The following is a 20,647-nucleotide window of genomic DNA, read 5'->3' as shown; positions in this document are numbered from 1 at the left end:
GTGATGCGATATGCCCACACTCTCTAAAGGAGTTTGGCCACCAGAAAGCAGAATAGGGATAAGCCTTATTTTAGAGTAATTTAGCAGTGGATCTGGTGTTGGAGTTCCTCTCACAAAAGAATGGGGCTGAAGACTAACAGCAAGAAGATAGGTGTTTATTGAATTCTCCATGTGTCTGATACTATACCAAAAATGATATGGTGGTTAAGAGCATGAACTCTAGGGTCAGAATGCCTAGGTTCAAACCCTGGTTCTATGTCTTAGTAGCTGTGTATCCTCAGGTGGGTTAGTTAGCCTCTCTGTGCCACTTATAATAATACTATTATTATTACAATGAGAAGCAGAAAAGAAATATGTGACATGGATAGAAAGAGACTAGGCTGAAGAGAAAGGCATAGTGTTTGTAAGGGTTTGACAGGGTTGTTTTCATTTATAATTTTTAAATTTTTTAGTCATTTTAATGCATTTTCACTGTGCACAAGAGAAATAACTGACAGAGTCAAAGGATAGAGTTTCCTTTATACATAGCAGTTAAAAGTAATGCAAACATCACATGACACTTTCAGTGAAAGTTACATTTCCAATTTCAAATCAAAATACATATTAGGGTCTCTACGGGAGAAGATGAGAAAGAAGTCTCAGGTAAAAAAGCACTTACCTGGCATTACTATACTGATCCTTCAGGCTGCACTAAGATTCAGGTCATTTACAGTCAATTTGCAAATGTTGACACAGTGTCACACTGTAAGTTTTCTGTAGAATTAAATGTATACTTAGACATATCAGAATAAACATTTCTACTATATTTTAACTGAACTTGCCTAGTCAACATTTTCACTGAGAAGTTTATCAAAGATGCTGTAAGACTCTACAAAATTGTGAGATATACCGAGCTTCAGAAATACACCTACTTACCTGGTCTTTATATAGTCACATATTTATTAAATGGCCTCACTATACAACTTTAATATTCTACTGTAGTTTTATAGGGATTCAAAAATTAATCAGGCATGGCTTCTTCTCTCAAGGAATTTACAGGCTAGAGGGGGCAAGAGTTATAATTCAGGGTATTACTCATCTTAAGAAAATGTCACCAGATGGGAATGTAAATTGGTGCAGCTACTATGGAAAACAGTACAGAAGTTCCTCAAAAAAACAAAAACAGAGTTGCCATATGATCCAGCAATCCCACTCCTGGGCATATATCCAGACAAAACTATAACTCAAAAAGATACATGTACCCCTATGTTCATAGCAGCTCTATTCACAATAGCCAAGCCATAAAAACAACCTAAATGTCCATCAACAGATGAATGGATAAAGAAGATGTGGCATAAATATACAATGGAATACTATGTGGCCATAAAAAAGAATGAAATATCATTTGAGCAACATGGATGGACCTAGAGATTACCATACTAAGTGAAGTAAGTCAGAAAGAGAAAGACAAATACCATATGATATCACTTATATGTGGAATCTAAAATATGACACAAATGAACCTATCTACAAAACAGACTCACAGACATAGAGAACAGACTTGTGGTTGCCAAGGGGGAGGTGGGGGAGGAATAGATTGGGAGTTTGGGATTAGCAGATGCAACCTATTCATATAGAATGGGTAAACAACAAGGTCCTATTGTATATCACATGGAACTACATTCAGGATAAACCATAACGGAAAGGATAGGAAAAAGAATATATATATATATGTATAACTGAAACACTTTGCTGTTCAGCATAAATTAACACAACATTGTAAATCAACTATACTTGAATAAAATAAATTTTAAAAAAAGAAAGAAAATACCACCAGAGAGATTGAGATAAATTATGAGTTCAGGGAAAAGTAGGATTACTTACAACCGGTTGAGGTCCAGATTCAACGGGACCCCCTTCCCCATATCTGAATCTATAATCGCTTGAATCAGGACAATTCACTCAGATCATTGTCCACTGCCCCCAAACTGAAGGGAAGGTCACTCACTCTACAGAGTCAACAATTGAGAGAATGCAGATTAGGCCAGGGAAGGGGCCGGGGGTAGGGATTTCACTGCCATCTCAAGGATTAGAAGGACATCTGAAAACCTTTCAAAGAGCCTGTTATATAGTTTGATGGAAACAAATACAATTGATTTCGCTCTAATCTCATTAGGACCATATGCTAAACATGTGAAAAAAAGAGAAAACGATCAGTCTGAATCAATTGTTCATAACTGAAGTCATCATCTTGTTTTTCAGTTTTCTAAATAAATAATTAAATTATATGAACAGGGTGGCAATTCCTACTCATAATAGTCCCAGCAGGTAAGAAGGGTCTACCTAATTCAAAGTTAATTGAATCTATTAGAGAAAGTTAAACGTGTTTTTTCAAGGTGCATATTTAGAGCATGAAGAGCTCCATGAAGAGGATTGGTTATAACATATAATACTTAATAAAATGTCCTTTCATATGTGTGGATGTATGCACCAGCCTAGGTGATATTTAACAAACGTATAGTCATCTTCTTGTGCCCCTTTCCCTCCAAATAAACTAGGAGCAACAAAACAGTCATCCCCAGCCACTGCAACTATTGTGGCATTCACGTTGCTTTCTATACCTGCGGAAAATATCACAGATTTTGACACCTGAATATCATTCTGCCTTATATTTTTAAAATTGTTTCATGTATGTGTATATCTTCTTTCACTTAGGAAATTATAAGCTTCTTAAAGAGAGAGACACTTTTGTGGGTGTTTTCTGCCACATAGGGCAAGGCATACTGTAGGAGCTCAATACAAACTTTGGGATTCAACTTCCAAACCAGATAGCATCGTAAATTTACACTTTGAGGCACACTTAAACAATACATGGTAATAACAGTTACAATATAAAAAGAGAACAATTTGAATATACAGTTATCATCAAAATATGGTAAATGTTTCCACATTTCAGAAATAGACTAGAAATACAAAGTGGTCACTCCATGTCCAAAGTGGGCAGAGCTGCTCAGGATTGAAGACAGGGACAGGGCAGGAATGAGGCTCTCCCAGCCATGAAGTTGCCACCCTGGTTGCTGTCTGGGGTCACAGCTTATAAGAAGCTGCTTATCTAAGAAGGCAATAGGAAACAGACAGAGTTTTGCAGCAAGGACCTGCCCAATCACCAGCTTATTCAGGGACTAGATTTGTGGTACCTTCACATCACCACAGCACAGGACACTGCGCTGCCACCACAGAACTGATAAAACATGTTGGCAAATGCATTTCAACCACTGACTATAAGAAGAAATCTATTTTTATGCTAAAAAAAGGTGGAATTAAAATTCTCTATAATGATAAGGAAGACAGGGATAGGTGTTCATTGGGGAGTTAGAATGTGCTAAGGTCCATTTTTTTTCAGGGAAGAGGACAGAGATATCAAACAATTTCATACTTTAGGGAAAATAATAGTTAAGGATATTATAACTTAAAGAGTAAGAATACAATCTGTGTCAAAACTAGAAGAGGGAGTAAACAGAAAACTGAAAGTAATATGGCAAAAATAAGTTCAAATATATCAGTAATCACAATAAATGTGAATGGATAAAATTTACCTGTTAATTTATCAGATTGAGTTAAAAATCAAAGTATAAACTTTCTTAAAGATATACACTTCAGGGCTTCCCTGGTGGCGCAGTGGTTGAGAGTCCGCTTGCCGATGCAGGGGACATGGGTTTGTGCCCCGGTCCGGGAAGATCCCACATGCCGCGGAGCGGCTGGGCCCGTGAGCCATGGCCGCTGAGCCTGTGCGTACGGAGCCTGTGCTCCGCAACGGGAGAGGCCACAGCAGTGAGAGGCCCGCATACCACAAAAAAAAAAAGATATACACTTCAAAACAAAACAACACAGAAAGGTTGAAAAACAGGAGATGGCAAGAAAAAAAATTGTACCATATAAATACAAACTAAAAGAAGACTGGTCTATCAGTTACTATCAGACAAAATAATACTTAAACAAAACCCATTAATATATAAAAGGAACAATCTATCAAAGAGATACATCAACCACAAGTTTATGTATACTTGACAAGATAGCCTTGAAATTAATAAAGTAAAAACTGAATTATAAGAAGAATGGAAAATTCAGAGTCTCGACAGAAGCAGATATTGTGTTCAGGAGAGTTGCAGATATAGTGTTCAGGAGAGTTTACCTGAAGAGAACTGAATGAATGGATTGTTTACACAGGTGCATACAGGGTTGAAAGGACAAGAGGGGATGGTGAGGCACCAAAGAACTAACAACAGTGGGAAGCCATTACTCCTCTAGGCCCGAAGGAACAAAGGGAACAGAATTACTAGAGCCCACGGAGAGACAGAGCTGTAAAAGAGGGGCTGCCCAGAATGAGTTCCTGCCCTGGAGGAAGGCAGACCTCTGTCGGGCAAGGAGGTGGGCCAAACCCACTGACCAAACCTAACTGGAAACCAAAGGGCAAGAGAGTAGGGCAGAGGGCTAAGAATAGATTTTTTAAAGGAATTTATCATTTGATACTAGCAGGTCTTTCTTTATGAGCATCTATAAATCATAGGGCAAATGGAGAATAATCAGCACAATAATCATAGTGAGAAATTTTAACATCACTTTATCAGAAACTGATAGACCGGGTGACCAAGAGTTAGATGTAGAAGACCTCACAATACAATTAACAAGCTTGATTTGACAGATGTGCATGTGTGTGTAGAGAGAGAGCGAGCCTGCTGCCAACAGAGAATATACATTCTTTATGAGCATATGGAATATTTATAAAAGTTTACCATACTAGGTCACAGAGGATCAAATGCTAAAGAATTGATATTACATAGAACATAATGTAATTCAGTTGGAAATCAGCCTTAAAAGATAGACTTGTATGTGCTAATATGAAATGACCTTCAAGATATATTTCTAACTGAAAAGAATAAGATGTGAAGCATTATCTATTTTATACTAATATCTGCATAAAATAATCTACCTCTATTTACATATGCACAGAATACATCTGGACACCCAAGAAACCATTAATAGTGGTTGCCTGTGCGGTGGGAGAGTAATTTACCTTTCTTCTTTATTTTTTTTTTGATTCTGAATCTTATTCTATTTTTATCATTACTTAAAAAAGTACTAGTTAGGGCTTCCCTGGTGGCGCAGTGGTTGAGAATCTGCCTGCCAATGCAGACGACACAGGTTCGAGCCCTGGTCTGGGAAAATCCCACATGCCATGGAGCAACTGGGCCCGTGAGCCACATTTACTGAGCCTGCGCGTCTGGAGCCTGTGCTCCGCAACAACAGAGGCCGCGATAGTGAGAGGCCTGCGCACCGCGATGAAGAGTGACCCCCACTTGCCACAACTAGAGAAAGCCCATGCACAGAAATGAAGACCCAACACAGCCATAAATAAATAAATAAATACATTGTGTATTATTTATAAAAAAAAAAAAGTACTAGTTAAAAAATGCTGAATGGAATTGAGATACGTTAACCTCAGTTTTTTTTTTTTTACTCCATTTTCAAGGCAGTTTCCCAAGGTAGTTTTGTAGCATGTAGGATTTTAAGCAAGATGAATAGCTGCCATGACTTATCCTATGTTATGCCAAATTTCCACCTACCCTCCCTCATTTGTTTTTTCCTACATAGCAAACAATATTATAATTCAGTGTGTCTCTTTCCATTGACCTTAAGTTGAGGTGATTTCTGAAAAAATAAAAGCTGAGCTCTTGAACATAAACAACATTCCTGAGACCTCTGAATGTATATGCTGTATTGTTCTTTGAGAATTCCTGCTTGAGAAGGTAGTAATTTATAGAGCAGTTAAACAGAAACAATATGGAGGACATATAAAATAATCAGGACAAGAAAATAAATATTAACATAGCCCATTGAAATGGATGTCAAGAATGGGACACCTAAATTACCTTATACATTTTTAAGCTGCATTCCCCCTAGTCAGAAACAGTTAACACTTCTCTGAGCATGCTGCCATACCTGACAGACAGTCACTAACCCAGACCTGAAATGTCAATAGCAAAATAATTTCTCATGTGACATTTCAAGTGATAATAGGGACATCTGAACAGAAAGCCCCAAAGCAAACAGCTCTTTAACAGGCTTCTTTATCTAAGGGAGAGTCTACACTGACGATCCCTGCTTTTATAATTCAAACATGGGGTTCAGATACATGAGTCGAGGAGAATTGGCATGACTGCATAAATGGAGCTGCCACTCAATTCCATGATTTATTCATTTGCAAATTTATAAAATGACAATGAATGTTCCCTATCTGCTCCCTTCAAAGGGGTGTCATGAGAGGAGGCGTCATAGACGTTAAAGTCGGCTCCACACTACCAGATGGGATCAGAGGTGGTCTGCTCGCAGGTATCTGATGGGCCTGGGCAGAGCTCCTCAGTGAGCTAACTTCAGCTTTGCTCTAACTCTCACCTGGGGTCCAGGATTTGAGAGCTCACTGTGAGCTTCTGCTCAGGTCTCCGTGTGTACTCCATCACGTCAGGGCCTTACGCTGAGCAACCCCTTCTTGATCGCGCTCTGGGTTTTGGAGTGTGGATGGACCCGGATGAAAGCCCCAATGTCCTGCTATTCTCTATTAGCTCCCTTTTGATCACACCCTCTGCCTCTTTCCGCCTAGCTCTCTGCCCTCTGGCTTCCTGTTGGGTTTGGTCAATGGGGGCCCTGATAGGAGACACGTGGGAGAAATAGAGAGTTGAACGAGGTGGCGTCAACTGACTGTCCTTGAACTGAGGATCACTGTTCCTTTCAAAGTAGCTTCACATAACTTTCTCCTCGCCGGGTCTGGGAGCGATTCTCTCCTCTTGATACTTTGATTCTAGGGGTGTTCACAACAGCTCAGCTGCTACTAGCCCCAGTTTACTGCACTATTTCTCATGGTCCCCCACTTTGCATCCTTATTTGGTAATCCTTTGTAAAACAAACAACCCCTCCTTGAATTATCTTCCTTCAAGTTTGCCACCCGTTTCTGGTTGAGACCCAGACTGATATGCCCCTCTTCACTACTGATGAGATGAATGGCCTCAGGCAGTTGATGTAACTCCTCTTAGCCTCAGTTTCCTCATTCACAAACTATGAAGATATCCCTTCCTTAGTACACAGGGGTGTATGGGACACTTTGTAAATGTGCTTCTACCCACATTTCTAAGGGGCTACTTACCAGTAGCCCCACATAGCAACTAACTGGCTTGACCTCCTGGGAATTAAGATGATTTCACCTTCCTGACAATGAGTATTGTCTGAGGCTGCTGCTACTATATTCTTGTGATTTCCAGATCTTTATATCTCACTATTTGACACCTCCACTGGAATGTCTCAGAGCTACCTTAAAATCCACTATGGTCCAAACAGAACTCATGTCCTTCCCTTTTAAACTTTCCATGTCCTCTAGTTCAGTAACACCACCATCTCCCTAGTTTTTAAAGTCAGAAATTTTGGGAGTCATTCTTGACAACTTCCTGTCTCCCATAACCAACCAAGCAGCAACTCTTTACAATTCTGTCTCCTGTATTGTCTCTGGAATTTGTCTATTATGCCCCAAGCCGGATGCCAGGCCACCATGATCTCTCAGCTGGATCATTGTAATAGCCTTCTCCAGGGTTCCCTGTATCCCCTTTTGCACCTTCTAGTCTGGAATCTACAGAACAGCCAGAATGTTCTTTTAAAAATGTAAGTCCTAAAAAAATAAATTTCACAATCAGTAACTCCCTCACTCTCCTGGCTCCAGCCATGATGGATTTGCAGTTTCTTGACATGCTTTTCCAATTTCTGGGCCTTCCCAGAAACCGTTCCCTCCACTTAGAATGCTTCCTTTTCCCCACCCCTCCTACTTGGCTAATTCCTGCTCACCCTTCAGAATGGAAACTTCCTCACAGCCACCTTCCTCGACCTCCCTACCCTCTGACCTGGTCAGGTTCTGCTATTATAAACCCTCTTAGAATCTTATTTTGTGGGTTTCCCTGGTGGCACAGTGGTTAAGAATCCGCCTGCCAATGCAGGGAACACGGGTTCGAGCCCTGGTCCAGGAAGATCCCACATGCCACGGAGCAGCTAAGCCTGTGCGTCACAACTAATGAGCCTGCACTCTAGAGCCCGCGAGCCACAACTACTGAGCCCACATGCCACATCTATTGAAGCCCACATGCCCAGAGCTCGTGCTCCGCAACAAGAGAAGCCCCCGCAACGAGGAGCCCACGCACCGCAACGAAGAGTAGCCCCCACTCACCGCAACTAGAGAAAGCTCGTGTGCACAACGAAGACCCAACACAGCCAAAATTAAATAAATAAATAAATTTATTTTTTTTAAAAAAGAATCTTATTTCTTTGTAGTCCTTATCACAATGCTAATTGAAGAACTCTCCTAGAGCAGAAGCTCCACGCTGGAGTTCATCATTAGCTGCCCAGTCCTCACACAGTGCTTTGCACGGTAGTTGACATTCTATAAATAGTTGTTGAATTATGGATGAGTGAAGGCATATTAATACCAGTTTGGACTCTACCCAAGTTTACCTTCCACTGCCCCCTTATCTGAACTACTGGTGAGCTGTACTGTTATATGAAAATATTTTTATTTTTCCTCTACTTTTTTTTATTATAAAAGTAATGTGCTCACTAAGAAAACTTGGCAAAGTTCAAAAACATAAAAAAAGGAGAAAAAAATCCCCCATAACTTCAATGTCTAGCATAGTGTCCATTTTAAACCTCTAGTAAATTTGTGTGGCATTTTACCAGATTTGCTACCTGTGCTTTAATTTGAAATTCCTTTATCCTTAATTAACAACTCACACAACTAGCACATGGCTTATTATGTCCTGCCCAGTTTGAGAAAGTCCTATGAGAGATAAATTATAACCCCCACAAATACACACTGCTGAGTAATAAAGGAAAAATACCTGAATGATGCATCTTCCATCCATAACATGTTATGGAAAAATGCGAACGAACTTTTTGGCCAACCCAATAGTTTGATGTAGTTGTTTATTGCTATTCTGAAATTCTTGCCCATACATGTATTTACCTTTCACAATAGGGAAAAAAAATGGTCTAAAAGGGCCACATTTAATCTATGTTCTAATTTTCCATTAAATCAATAGACAAAAAATGATCTTATGCCTTTTTTCTTCTCCTTCTTAACTACTAAAGGGCAAAAAATGCACTCTTTGAAAGAACCTCATCAATACTTTTACTGTAGGTCATATTCCTGGGGAATCTCTCTCTTTCCTCTTGCCTCTTCAGATTTTACTAATCATTGAGCCTGACTATATTTTCATATTTAAAAAAGTCATAATTCCTCTGTGACAGATTTAGCTTCAAAATATCATTAATCATATCTGGGTATCTGCAAAGATTTAGAAGGTAAGTATAGGGCATAGTGGGGCAAAATTTAAGAGTGGGTCAAACCTTTTAACAGCAGCGTGAGGAAACTCAAAGGAAATATGGGCAACAAACTGTAAAACTCTCCTAGTAAGCAACTTTTAAAAGTTCTAAAACTAACCATTAACACTAGCCTCCCTTGTTTAAAGAACTCAATGAGAGGTTTGTCACTGAACGGTTACCCGGAAAAGCCCACCTCAGTCAGACACGCGTGGGCATGTGAACAGATCTTGAAAAATCTGTTTGTGCAGAGGGGCAATTCATTTTTGTTTCTAGGACTGGCTCTGAGCCTAGAAGAACTGCTTTCATACCCATTCACCTCTGGAATTTTTTATGATAACCTTGCAACATCTTTTTACTTGACAAGTAAATTGCTTCTACCTTGAAAGCAAGCGATTTAAAGAAGATGAAGTTAAAAGATCCCCTCAGTACTGCAAATTCCAGAAAACAATAATGCAGACATGGTATTTTTTAGCAGTCCATCATAATGTAACACTATCTCCAAAAGAATATCTGAAGATAAAATGAATATATCTTGTAACATCTAACCATGCACAGGTGTATGAGTAACATAATAAGGGAATAGAAAGAAAGAAAAAAAAAAAGGAAGTTAGAGGATTGTTTTATCCAAGCAGCAGCTTTATAGCTTTGAGGGAGAAGGAACAGCTGCTCCTAACCTACCTCAGTGTAAGAAACAACAACAAAAATAGTCTTTCAGGGCTTCCCTGGTGGCGCAGTGGTTGAGAGTCCGCCTGCCGATGCAGGGGACACGGGTTCGTGCCCTGGTCCGGGAAAATCCCACATGCCGCGGAGCGGCTAGGCCCGTAAGCCATGGCTGCTGAGCCTGTGCGTCCGGAGCCCGTGCTTTGCAACAGGAGAGGCCACAGCAGTGAGAGGCCCGCGTACCGCAAAAAAAAAAAAAAAAAAAAAAAAGTCTTTCAGAAACCAGACCCACATCTAAAGCTGTATAGCTCCTATTCACAGGAACTGTGCTTGGCCAAACACCAGGGCCTGGACTAGGGCGAGATGAGTGAGAAGCCTGCTGGCCCTACATTTAAGGACGTGCGCACTCTCAGGATGGGTCAAGCGCAGGGTCAGATCTGAGAACGAGGGCCTCCTTAAAAGTTGAGCCCCGGAACCTCACTCACCTCCCCCTGGTCTGGGCCCTGCCAAATGCTACATGATAACAACATTCATGTGATGCTTTTTCAAAGTAATGCTGTATACTTTATTTTATTTAAGACTTATGACAACCCCAGGAAGTATCAATAGATATACAATTACCCTCATTTTACAGATGAGGAAACTGAGGCTCAAGGTTAAGTGATTTACCCAGTTACTCCACAAGCAAGCAAGGTATCTAGACTTGAATGTGGCATTGGCATTCTTCCACTCAACACCCCCCTCATATGCCACTCAGAACAGCTTATCTCTGAATTCCAAGGGGATGCCTTCCAGCAGGTATCAAGGCAATTTTCAATATATGGTCTCAGGAACACAGACTGAAAATAATTTGGAAGTTACAATAAACTTACTCTCCACCTAACTATTCATCCAATCTCTATTTATAACCAGCACCAAGAATTACATATTTCACCCAAAAAAACCTTAATCTATATTTTGTAAGAATATACATTGACATATTCTGTACAGCTTTTGAACAAAAGACAGTTATACCCCCAAAGAGTCCACTCCACAGTATCCAAAATCATGATATTCCCTACAATATCAGGGTCAAAGTAAAAATCAATTATAGTGCCATATTTTACTAACTAAAATTTTTCTTTGAAAAAATGTATTCTAAATAAAACACTGACATGGAGATAATATGACTCAGTGTTTTCTAATTCAATGTTGTCATAACAGGAAATAGGGACTTCCCTGGTGGCACAGTGGTTAAAAATCCACCTACCAATGCAGGGGACACGGGTTCAATCCCTGGTCCAGGAAGATCCCACACGCCACGGAACAACTAAGCCCATGAGCCACAACTACTGAGCCTGTGCTCTAGAGCCCACGAGCCACAACTACTGAAGCCTGCGCGCCTGGAGCCTGTGCTCCTCAACAAGAGAAGCCACCACAATGAAGAGTAGCCCCTGCTCGCTGCAACTAGAGAAGGCCCGCGCACAGCAACGAAAACCCAACGCAGCCAAATAAATAAATAAACAAGTTAAAAAAAAAAAGGAAATATATTCTGGTTATATATTAGTGGTTTTATTAAAATTATATTAATATATTTTTATTGAAACACTATTCTAAAATGCTTTTTTAACCTGTAAGCATTTCATAATATACCACACAAAACGATAAAACATTTAAAAAAAATTCCTGGAGAGTGGAGTCGTTCTGTAAAAAGCAGTTCTTGAGTTAAAAAAGGTGGGGGCAGGGGGAGAGGTTTGACTCAGTGCTTGCATTTTCCAGATGAATAAATAGGTCCAGCTAGAAGTGGCCTGTCAAGGTCACTCAGTTAGTGGCAGGGCCCGGACCTGCATCTCCTGATCCTCAATCTAGAGCCCTTTCCCTGAACCTTTCTGCCTCCTGATAACACATCAGGCAATTTCCCCTTCATGTTAAAAACAAATCGGAAATATTGCACAACTCAAATTTCTATTTCCTTATTTAACACGTGGAATAACTTTCATCACAGTTCAAGGCTTTCCCTCCTCCTCCTCCCTAGATTAAAGGAATACAGCCATTATAACCAAATTTCTGCACAATATTTAAGTTCTATATGCTATTTTTGTGCAGTGAAAAAAACTTCCTACCAAAAAATAAAGATTACAAAGAGGAATTATAAGTTTTATCACACAGAGGTTGCTTTTCCTTTTCTTCCTGTGTCTGATACCTACTCCTGTGTTTTTTTCTTATAATGCTAATCAAATACAGTCCATGCTCAGTTTTCCACCTGGGTGCTTCCTTGACTGGCATTTGTTTATGCATAGTGGGGACGGAAGAAAGAGACAATGCCCCAGGCAGGGAGCAGATAAAAGCAATTGTCACTCAGTGTTTGTAATAAGGAAGGTGGAGTAGCTTCTGATACTAGGAGAGAATTAGAAAATAAAATAAGTTTGCACACAGACACCCATACACATGCACGTGTGCACCCTCAAGGGACATTTATATGCATTATCAGATTCAATCTCCACAAGGACCTTAGAAGGTAGATAGTTAGTACCCAGTTTTCACATGAGAAAACTGACTTGCCCAAATGACAGACTCAAGATCACACAGCTAGTATCTGACAGCACAAGGATTTGACCTGAGGCTGTCTGACTCCAAAAACCCACAGGAAGGAAAATTTTTCTCCCTTCTATTTCCAGAGATTGATTTTCTACCCCTCCCCAACAAAAATAAAAAGGAGTAGAAATGGTCAGATCTGTATCAGGAACAAGTAATCCCATAAGGACTGAAGTCCTCTAGGAGTAGTATCTTCTTAAAAAGTCTCCAAGAGATAGGTGACAGCATTCTTTAAGGAACTGATTCAAGAGCCAGAAAAGATACTGAGAAAAAAAGGAAGAGAAAGAATGGGCACGAATAGGGAGTGTCATTAAATGAGCAAAAATGACTTACTGTATTAATGATAGCTAACGAATAAATTGTGACCAAATGCTGATGACCTCACTGCTGAGTCCCACAAAGCCTTTAGACAGTCGCCTGGACCAACATTTCACTGTTGTTTTCAGTGGCATGTGGGAGAAAGGTGAAAGAGCCAGGTCCCTGCAAGAGAAGTATTAGCAGCATTTTAAAAGATAAGAATGATAAAAAAAAATTTTTCAAAAAAAGACAAGAATGAGACTGTTTAAAAAGTGGTGGTTCTTTGTGTTACTAACTCAAATAATGCAGTTTTTTTAAAAATTGAGGTGAAATTCATATAACATAAATTAACCATTAACATTTTAAAAGGTGTACTATTCAGTTGCATTAGCACATTTCACTGTATTGAGCAATCATCACTTCTAACTAGATCCAAGACATTTTCATCATCCAAAAGGCAACCCTGTACCCACAGTAATGCAGTTTTGCAGAAATACTGCTAGAAAACTGGCAAAAGAGAAGAAAGTAAGACAAAAGTTCCAGTGGTATGGCAAAAAGTGAGAAGTAGCTACCCGATGAACTTAAGATAAACAAAAAAAAATCTTATTTAACAAATATTTTGCTGAAACATTATAATGTATAATGTACTGTGCTAAGTGTTGGATACTTAAAAAAAAAATTTCCTAGCAAAGCAAACTTTATTGTAGTGCTGAGGTCAGGGCTCTTCTCTCCAGGTGCTGCTGAAACTAGATAGCTGGGGGTGACGGCTCTTGTATTGCACCTTCCACAACACCTCCATCACCTTCAGACTCAAATGGAGGGGGACTGGGGTGGGGGGGCACCCAAGTTTGCAGCACACTCCAAGGAAGGCCCACTTGCAGACCCTCTCTCAGTCACTGCAGCTAAGCCATTCCTGGTTCCTCATTTCTTGGATCCCAGCTTTTCAGGTTTGGCCCTTCTCACAGGGCTCTTGTCTTTAAGACTGGTTCTCACTGCTTCTCTTCTTTTTCTACCTTTTCTTCCTCAGTAAAGTTCATCTGTTTCTGGGGTACTAGCCTCTTGACTTGTTTGACAGGGGTCTCCTTCTCTAGGGATACATCTACATCATTATTATCTTCCTCCTCTTCCTCCTTTTCCTACTCCTCCACTTCCTCCTCCTTTCAGGGCTCCTGTCTGAAGGACAGTCTGAAGCATCATAACATTCCTGGCCTGAGAAACACAGGTCCAGAGCCAGCCTGGAGCTGAAAAGTGACTGGAGGAGAAAGCTCCAGTCCCATCATGGTGACATGGGTAGGTTGGTGGTGATGTGATGGGTTTTGTCTTCTTGTCCTCCTGGCTTGCTGGGGACAGAATCTCCACAAGGTTCATCTTCTCTTTGGCTTTTTTCCCCCAAGCAAATCATACTAGACAACAGCTTACAGTCCTGCTTCCCCTGCTTCTGCTTCTACTGGTTTAGCTCACAGCTCCAGAGCATGACTGTTATTGCCTTTTCAGCTGTGCTGCAGCATTAGGATGTGGAAGGTAGCAAAAATACAATCTAGCTTTTGTCTTCAAAAGAGTTTGCAGTCCATTGAAGGATTCAGATGTATAATCAAATGGTACAAGGTAAGCAAAAGAAAAGGGACTAGAGAGAGAAGGGTTAAGACACCAAAGGAAGGTCAGAGGAAGACTACTTGTTTTGTTTAAATAAAGAAAAGTCTTAGGCATGGACCAATGATGATTTTCTCTTTGAGACTACGAAGAGCCAGAAAGTGCCAGTTAAACTGCTAAAATAGGTAAGGATGTTACACTGGTACATGAACCCAATCCCCACTCTCCAGGAAAAAATGAGGAAAGAAGGGAGCTAGTTAAAGTTTCATGTGACCATAGGTCTTTCTGGTGTTATGGTGTGTAGACCCTCCCATAAGAAAGTGCCAGCCAAGTCCAAGAAACCTCAGGGGAAGATATGAAAAGGAGGTGTTGTTATGCAGTTATAGCTAAATGGCATCATTTGGCCAAAAAAAAAAAAAAAGGAATGTGAGCATTTAAAACATATAAAGAATAATCAATATAAACAGGTATGGGGCTTCCCTGGTGGTGCAGTGGTTGAGAGTCCGCCTGCCGATGCAGGGGACACGGGTTCGTTCCCCGGTCCGGGAAGATCCCACATGCCGCGGAGCGGCTGGGCCTGTGAGCCATGGCCGCTGAGCCTGTGCGTCCAGAGCCTGTGCTCCGCAACAGGAGAGGCCACAACAGTGAGAGGCCCACGTACCGCAAAAAAAAAAAAAAAAACAGGTATGGATGCCAACAATAATAAAACAATGGGACATAAAGAGGAATATGATAGCACTAAATCTGTAAAGTATAGAATGGGCATCGGGACTTCCCTGGCGGTCCAGTGGTTAAGACTCTGTGCTTCCAATGAAGGGAGTGCAGGTTCGATCCCTGCTTGGGGAACTAAGATTCCACACACTGCATGGTGTGGCTGAAAAAAAAAGAATGGGCATTCACTCTGAAAGGGAAGAAAATGTAACAATTAGAGATCAAGCTTCAAATTCCACCCTGCCCAAGATGAAACAGCAAATCCTGCTAAAGAAAGATTTGTAAATATAGAAGACAGATGTCTTTCCAGAAGTATGATGAAGGATTATCAATGGAATGTAAAGACTGAGGACCTAAACAGTGTGATAGGAAATTATCAAAGAACTCTTAAAGGAGATGTATATTTATAAAAGAATAAACAATAAATCTGAGTATTAAAACAATCTTTGAGGCTATAGAAAATAAGAGAACAAATTAATAAATATGGTTTATATTAAATATAATATAAGACAAAAATATCTTACTAAATGTTTTAGCAAACAATGATTCTCCAATAAAAATGTTCAAGTTAAGGGGCAGCAACTACCATTGCATGGGTTACAACTAAGTATCTTTGGAGTCAGTCAAGATTAAGGGGAAGGGGGCTTCCCTGGTGGCACAGTGGTTGAGAATCTGCCTGCCAATGCAGGGTACGTGGGTTCAAGCCCTGGTCTGGGAGGATCCCACATGCCGCGGAGCAACTGGGCCCGTGAGCCACAATTACTGAGCCTGCGCGTCTGAAGCTTGTGCTCCACAACAAGTGCGGCTGCGATAGTGAGAGGCCCGCGCACCACGATGAAGAGTGGCCCCCACTTGCCACAACTGGAGAAAGCCCTCGCACAGAAACGAAGACCCAACACAGCCCAAAAAAAAAAATTGGCATTGCCTTAAAAAAAAAAGATTAAGGGGAAGGAAGAGATGAATTACAGTTCCAAAGAAAAAACTTACAGATCTTTCTCAGAGGAAGAAGAAAGATGAAGAACAAATCAGCGTCTTAAAAATAAAGAGTGGGAAATCAGAAACAGGAAGAACTACAGATGTAGAAAGTCAGGAAGACTGTTGGTATATGGATAAAATATATTAGAAAGAGAAGAGTGAAGCAAATAAAGGGCCAGCAGACAAATCTACTGCATTTATAAGAAATGGAATTTTTCCATTTTCATGATGGATGAACAATTATAAATAGGTGTAAAATATATGTTTGGAAATAAAACATGAGAATCAAATGAGTTAATAAGGATGGAAGCGCTTGAAAAATTATAAGCCAATATACAAATAAAAGCTTTTATTTCAAGTATGTGATGTGAGGCTCTTAAGATTAATTTTATTATTTTAAGATTTATTATTTACTTCATTTTTTTTTGGCTGCATCGGGTCTTAGTTGTGGCATGCGGGATCTTTACGGGTTTCTCTCTAGTTGTGGCGTGCAGGTTTTTTTTCTTCTCTCTCTCTAGTTGTGGCGCGCAGGCTCCAGGGCGCATGGGCTCTGTAGTTTGTGGCATGTGGGCTCTCTAACTGAGGAGCGCTAGCTCAGTAGTTGTGGCGCACAGGCTTAGTTGCCCCATGGCATGTGGGATCTTAGTTCCCTGACCAGGGATCAAAACCACATCCCCTGCATTGTAAGGTGGATTTTTTACTACTTGACCACAAGGGAAGTCCCAAGATTAATTTTAAGATAAAGAATTTGTCTAAAACTTGGCAAATATCCAAAAGGTATAGAAATGAATAAAGTCTTTTTTATATATACAAATATACATTTATATATTGTATATACTATATAAATATTATGTAATTAATATATAGCATTATATATATATAAATATATAACCACTTTAATATATATGTGTGTATATATATCTATATCTATATCCATCATGAGCCCTATGGTCAGTCATCTGTCTGTTTTCCATTGAATGGCTGTTCTTTGCCCCACCCCCGCAAAGAAAGAAAAAAAGGCCACAACTGTTTTCTGTGCCCCACATGTAGCAATGCCTCAAGTGAATTTTTCACCTCACCAGATTAAAATTTGTATGATGCATCTGCAGAGTTAGTGTTGATCTTTTTCATAGAGTTGCATCAGTTTTAACAAACATTTGAACATCACAGTACACAAACTCATGTGAACCTAAATCACTTTTGAAAGCTGAGTACAGCACAATGCTTGAAGGAAGGGAACTAGATATTAATTACACACTAAACCAGCAGTTTAAGTTATTGTATCTTTCTCATTTTTCTTTTTTTCCTGATTTTCCTCACTGAAACCAGAAATAGGCTGAAAAATTATAGGATAGATAGATAGCCAGATAGATAATAGATAAATGGAGAAATTTCCCATGGCAACTCTGATTTTTTTAAAATTAATTAATTAAATTTTGGCTGCTTTGGGTCTTTGTTGCTGCGAGCAGCTTTCTCTAGTTGCAGCGAGTGGGGGCTACTCTTCGTTGCAGTGCGCGGGCTTCTCACTGCAGTGGCTTCTCTTGTTGTGGAGCACGGGCTCTAGGCCCTCGGGCTTCAGTAGTTGTGGCTCGTGGGCTCTAGAGCACAGGCTCAGTAGTTGTGGTGCACAGGCTTAGTTGCTCTGCGGCATGTGGGATCTTCCCAGACCAGGGCTTAAACCTGTGTCCCCTGCATTGGCAGGCAGGTTCTTAACCACTGTGCCACCAGGCAAGCCCTGCTCTGATATTTTTTATTCATCGAACAAACATTTGTGGAGGAACTGCTACATGCCAGGTACTTTGAGGACTACAAATATGGAACAGACATTGCTTCTGACTTCATAAAGCTGATTATCTAGTGAGGAAGATTGATATGAACATAAATATCTGTAATATATTTATAGAGTAGAGTAGAAACATAGAGTAGAAAGTGATAACTGCTATGAGAGAAATGCAGGTAAGTTGCCACGGGAGCTCAGAAAAAAGAGGTTGCCTACATTTAGGAGAGATCAAGAAAAGCTGGTAGCAGAACCTTGGCCTTAAATTTTAAGAATAGGTAGAATCTGAACAAGTGAAAACAGGAAGCAAGAATCAATGGGACAAAGGCAGAGAGCCAGAACAATTCTGGGCATGGAAAGAAAGAGCAGGGAGCTTGAAAGGCTAAGGTAAAAGGAGTAATGGGCCACAATGATGGGACGCTGCACTGTGTCAGATGGTACAGGACTCTGTGTGCCATGAGGAGTTTGTATTTTACAATGCAGTAAACGGAAAGGTATTAAGGTTTTGAGCAGGAAAGTAACTCGAGAAGAGCTGAATTTGAGATTAAGCTGATAACCCAAGTATAAAATCATGTGTAAAAAGGGTTAGGGAGAAGAGGCCAGGTGAGAGTCGGAAGGAGGGGGCATGGAGGAAATAAACATTATAAAAACAGAATCAAATAAATGTTTCATATTCCTGTTACTAATTTGCATTCCAGGAAACTAAATTCTATTAAGTTAATATAGAAATAAGCCTTTGATTGATTGCTAACAACACCAGTCACTTGTACCCAAATGTACACAGAAAATTACCCCAGCTCTCTCTCTAAAAAAAAAAAAGAAATATGTAATATCAATAGCTTCTGAGAGTCCTCTCAAGGTGAATTTTTCTCTTTCAAATACTGAATCCGTCATTAGGATTCTTCAGGGAGAGCTCTCATAATCCAGAGGTTAAGGAATGTGGAACCCTAGTCACAGAACTTTGGACTAATCACAGAACTCTGGGTCAATTTGTCCCACCTCCAACTTTACCAAGAGTGAAACTGAGCCCCAAAGCGGGAACTGACCTGTCCAGGTAAACTTGGCTGGTTAGAACTCAAATCTCCTGATCCCTGTCCCCACCGCCTAACTCACATTCCACTGTGGATACTCTGGGTTGGCTAGAAGTGAAGTATCAAAATAAAATAACTCAATTTGCTTGGGCTTAAAAAAATGGGTTTCAAACGTATAGCAATCAAGAAAAAAAATATGGCTCTACCAGAAAATTGGAAATCTACAAGACACACACACACACACACATATATATATATATATATATATATATATATATATTTTACATAAATCAATAGCAAGGTATTGCTATCTAGTTGGAATATTGACATACCACACACCTTGCTCATTAGGTATCATAAAACACTGAGTTAAATGTAGTGTAGCAACTACTTGACTCTTTCTGGAAAATTCTGGTTACTTTGAGGAATTCCGTAGGTCTTACAGAGATTTGTGATCTCCAAACTCCAAACATTTTTTTTGTGTAGAATAACAAATATGTTTTTAATAGAATTCAATTTGGGATTTCAGGAAGTTACTGAAAATCTGCAGCCTATAGGCATTGCAGAAATGAAGGAAAAGGTCATCAATCTCTCAAAATTCTGGCAGGAAAGGAGTGGCTGTTTCCAAAGTTCTTTTTCCTTTGCAGTAAGCTGCTTGTTGGTGCCAAAAAACAGCTCATCAGCAATATTGTTTCATTTTTTAAGGATGTTTTGAGAGAGAGAAAATAAATTAGTAATGTGTGCTATGATTTTTCAGACCTCATGTCCCAAAGCCTACAATAATCTCACCGCGCTTTATTTTAAAAAAGGAAACCAAATGTTTGAGATTTGATCTTTAAGTCTACCTTGTTCACTGCAAGCACATACTTTAACCTTATCACAAAAAGCAACATGTTGTTTCTTTAAATGCTGCCAAGTCAAAAAAGAAAAAAAAAAGTTATAGATTCCATTGAGGACTCAGTGTTTTTCCATGTGTAACTTATGTTACACATAGTAAGAACCATAGCTACAAAATAGCATTTCTTTACCTCTGCTAGAGGGTTCATCCTCTACTGCCCCTAAATCAGGGTACCCAGGGATGTCGCATGTGTGCTCCAAGAATAGGCTGTCAAATGGTATTCAGAGTTCTCCTTGCCTGTTAAAAACAGCTGCTGCCAACCTTCCAAGCTAGGTCATCGCTGCTCACCAAAGGCACTGCCACTGTATGCTAGGAGGTCTGCAAGGCTGAAGTCCAACTTCAAGGCATCGGAAGTGTTGACAGTCCTGGCACCAACAGTCATACCACTGATAAGCTGCACTCCCTGTGTCCTAAGATTAGCAAAACAAAACAAAACAAACAGCTCCATTAGCTCTTACTAGATCTTATATTACAGCTGTGCTGGGGTCACAGGACTCAGGGACAGACTGTTCAATTGCTATTTGTTGAAAGAATGAATGAGTCCACCAGGCTGGGCGGCAAACAATCTGAGTGGCAGACACCATGATGTACTCAGATATATTCAACCCCATCTGCTGCCCTTAATGCAACCTCTGTAATTTGGTTCTTTCTTCTACTGGGTTAGTTCTTCTTTGGAAGCAACTTGAGTTGTCTTATAAATAGAATTCCAGAGGGCCCACCTCCACCAGACCCCAGGAATGC

General features: G+C 40.1%; 1 pseudogene; it reads right to left on the bottom strand.

The window, feature by feature from the left end:
- Positions 1 to 13,845: 13,845 nt before the first annotated feature.
- Positions 13,846 to 20,288, bottom strand: LOC103086391 (nucleoplasmin-2 pseudogene; annotated as a pseudogene).
- Positions 20,289 to 20,647: the final 359 nt, after the last annotated feature.

The sequence above is a fragment of the Lipotes vexillifer genome, unplaced genomic scaffold (assembly GCF_000442215.2).
Source record: "Lipotes vexillifer unplaced genomic scaffold, Lipotes_vexillifer_v1.1 scaffold311, whole genome shotgun sequence".
NCBI lineage: Eukaryota > Metazoa > Chordata > Mammalia > Artiodactyla > Lipotidae > Lipotes > Lipotes vexillifer.
The sequence above is the reverse complement of the archived record's forward strand: the minus strand, read 5'-3'. Positions and strand labels throughout refer to the sequence as shown.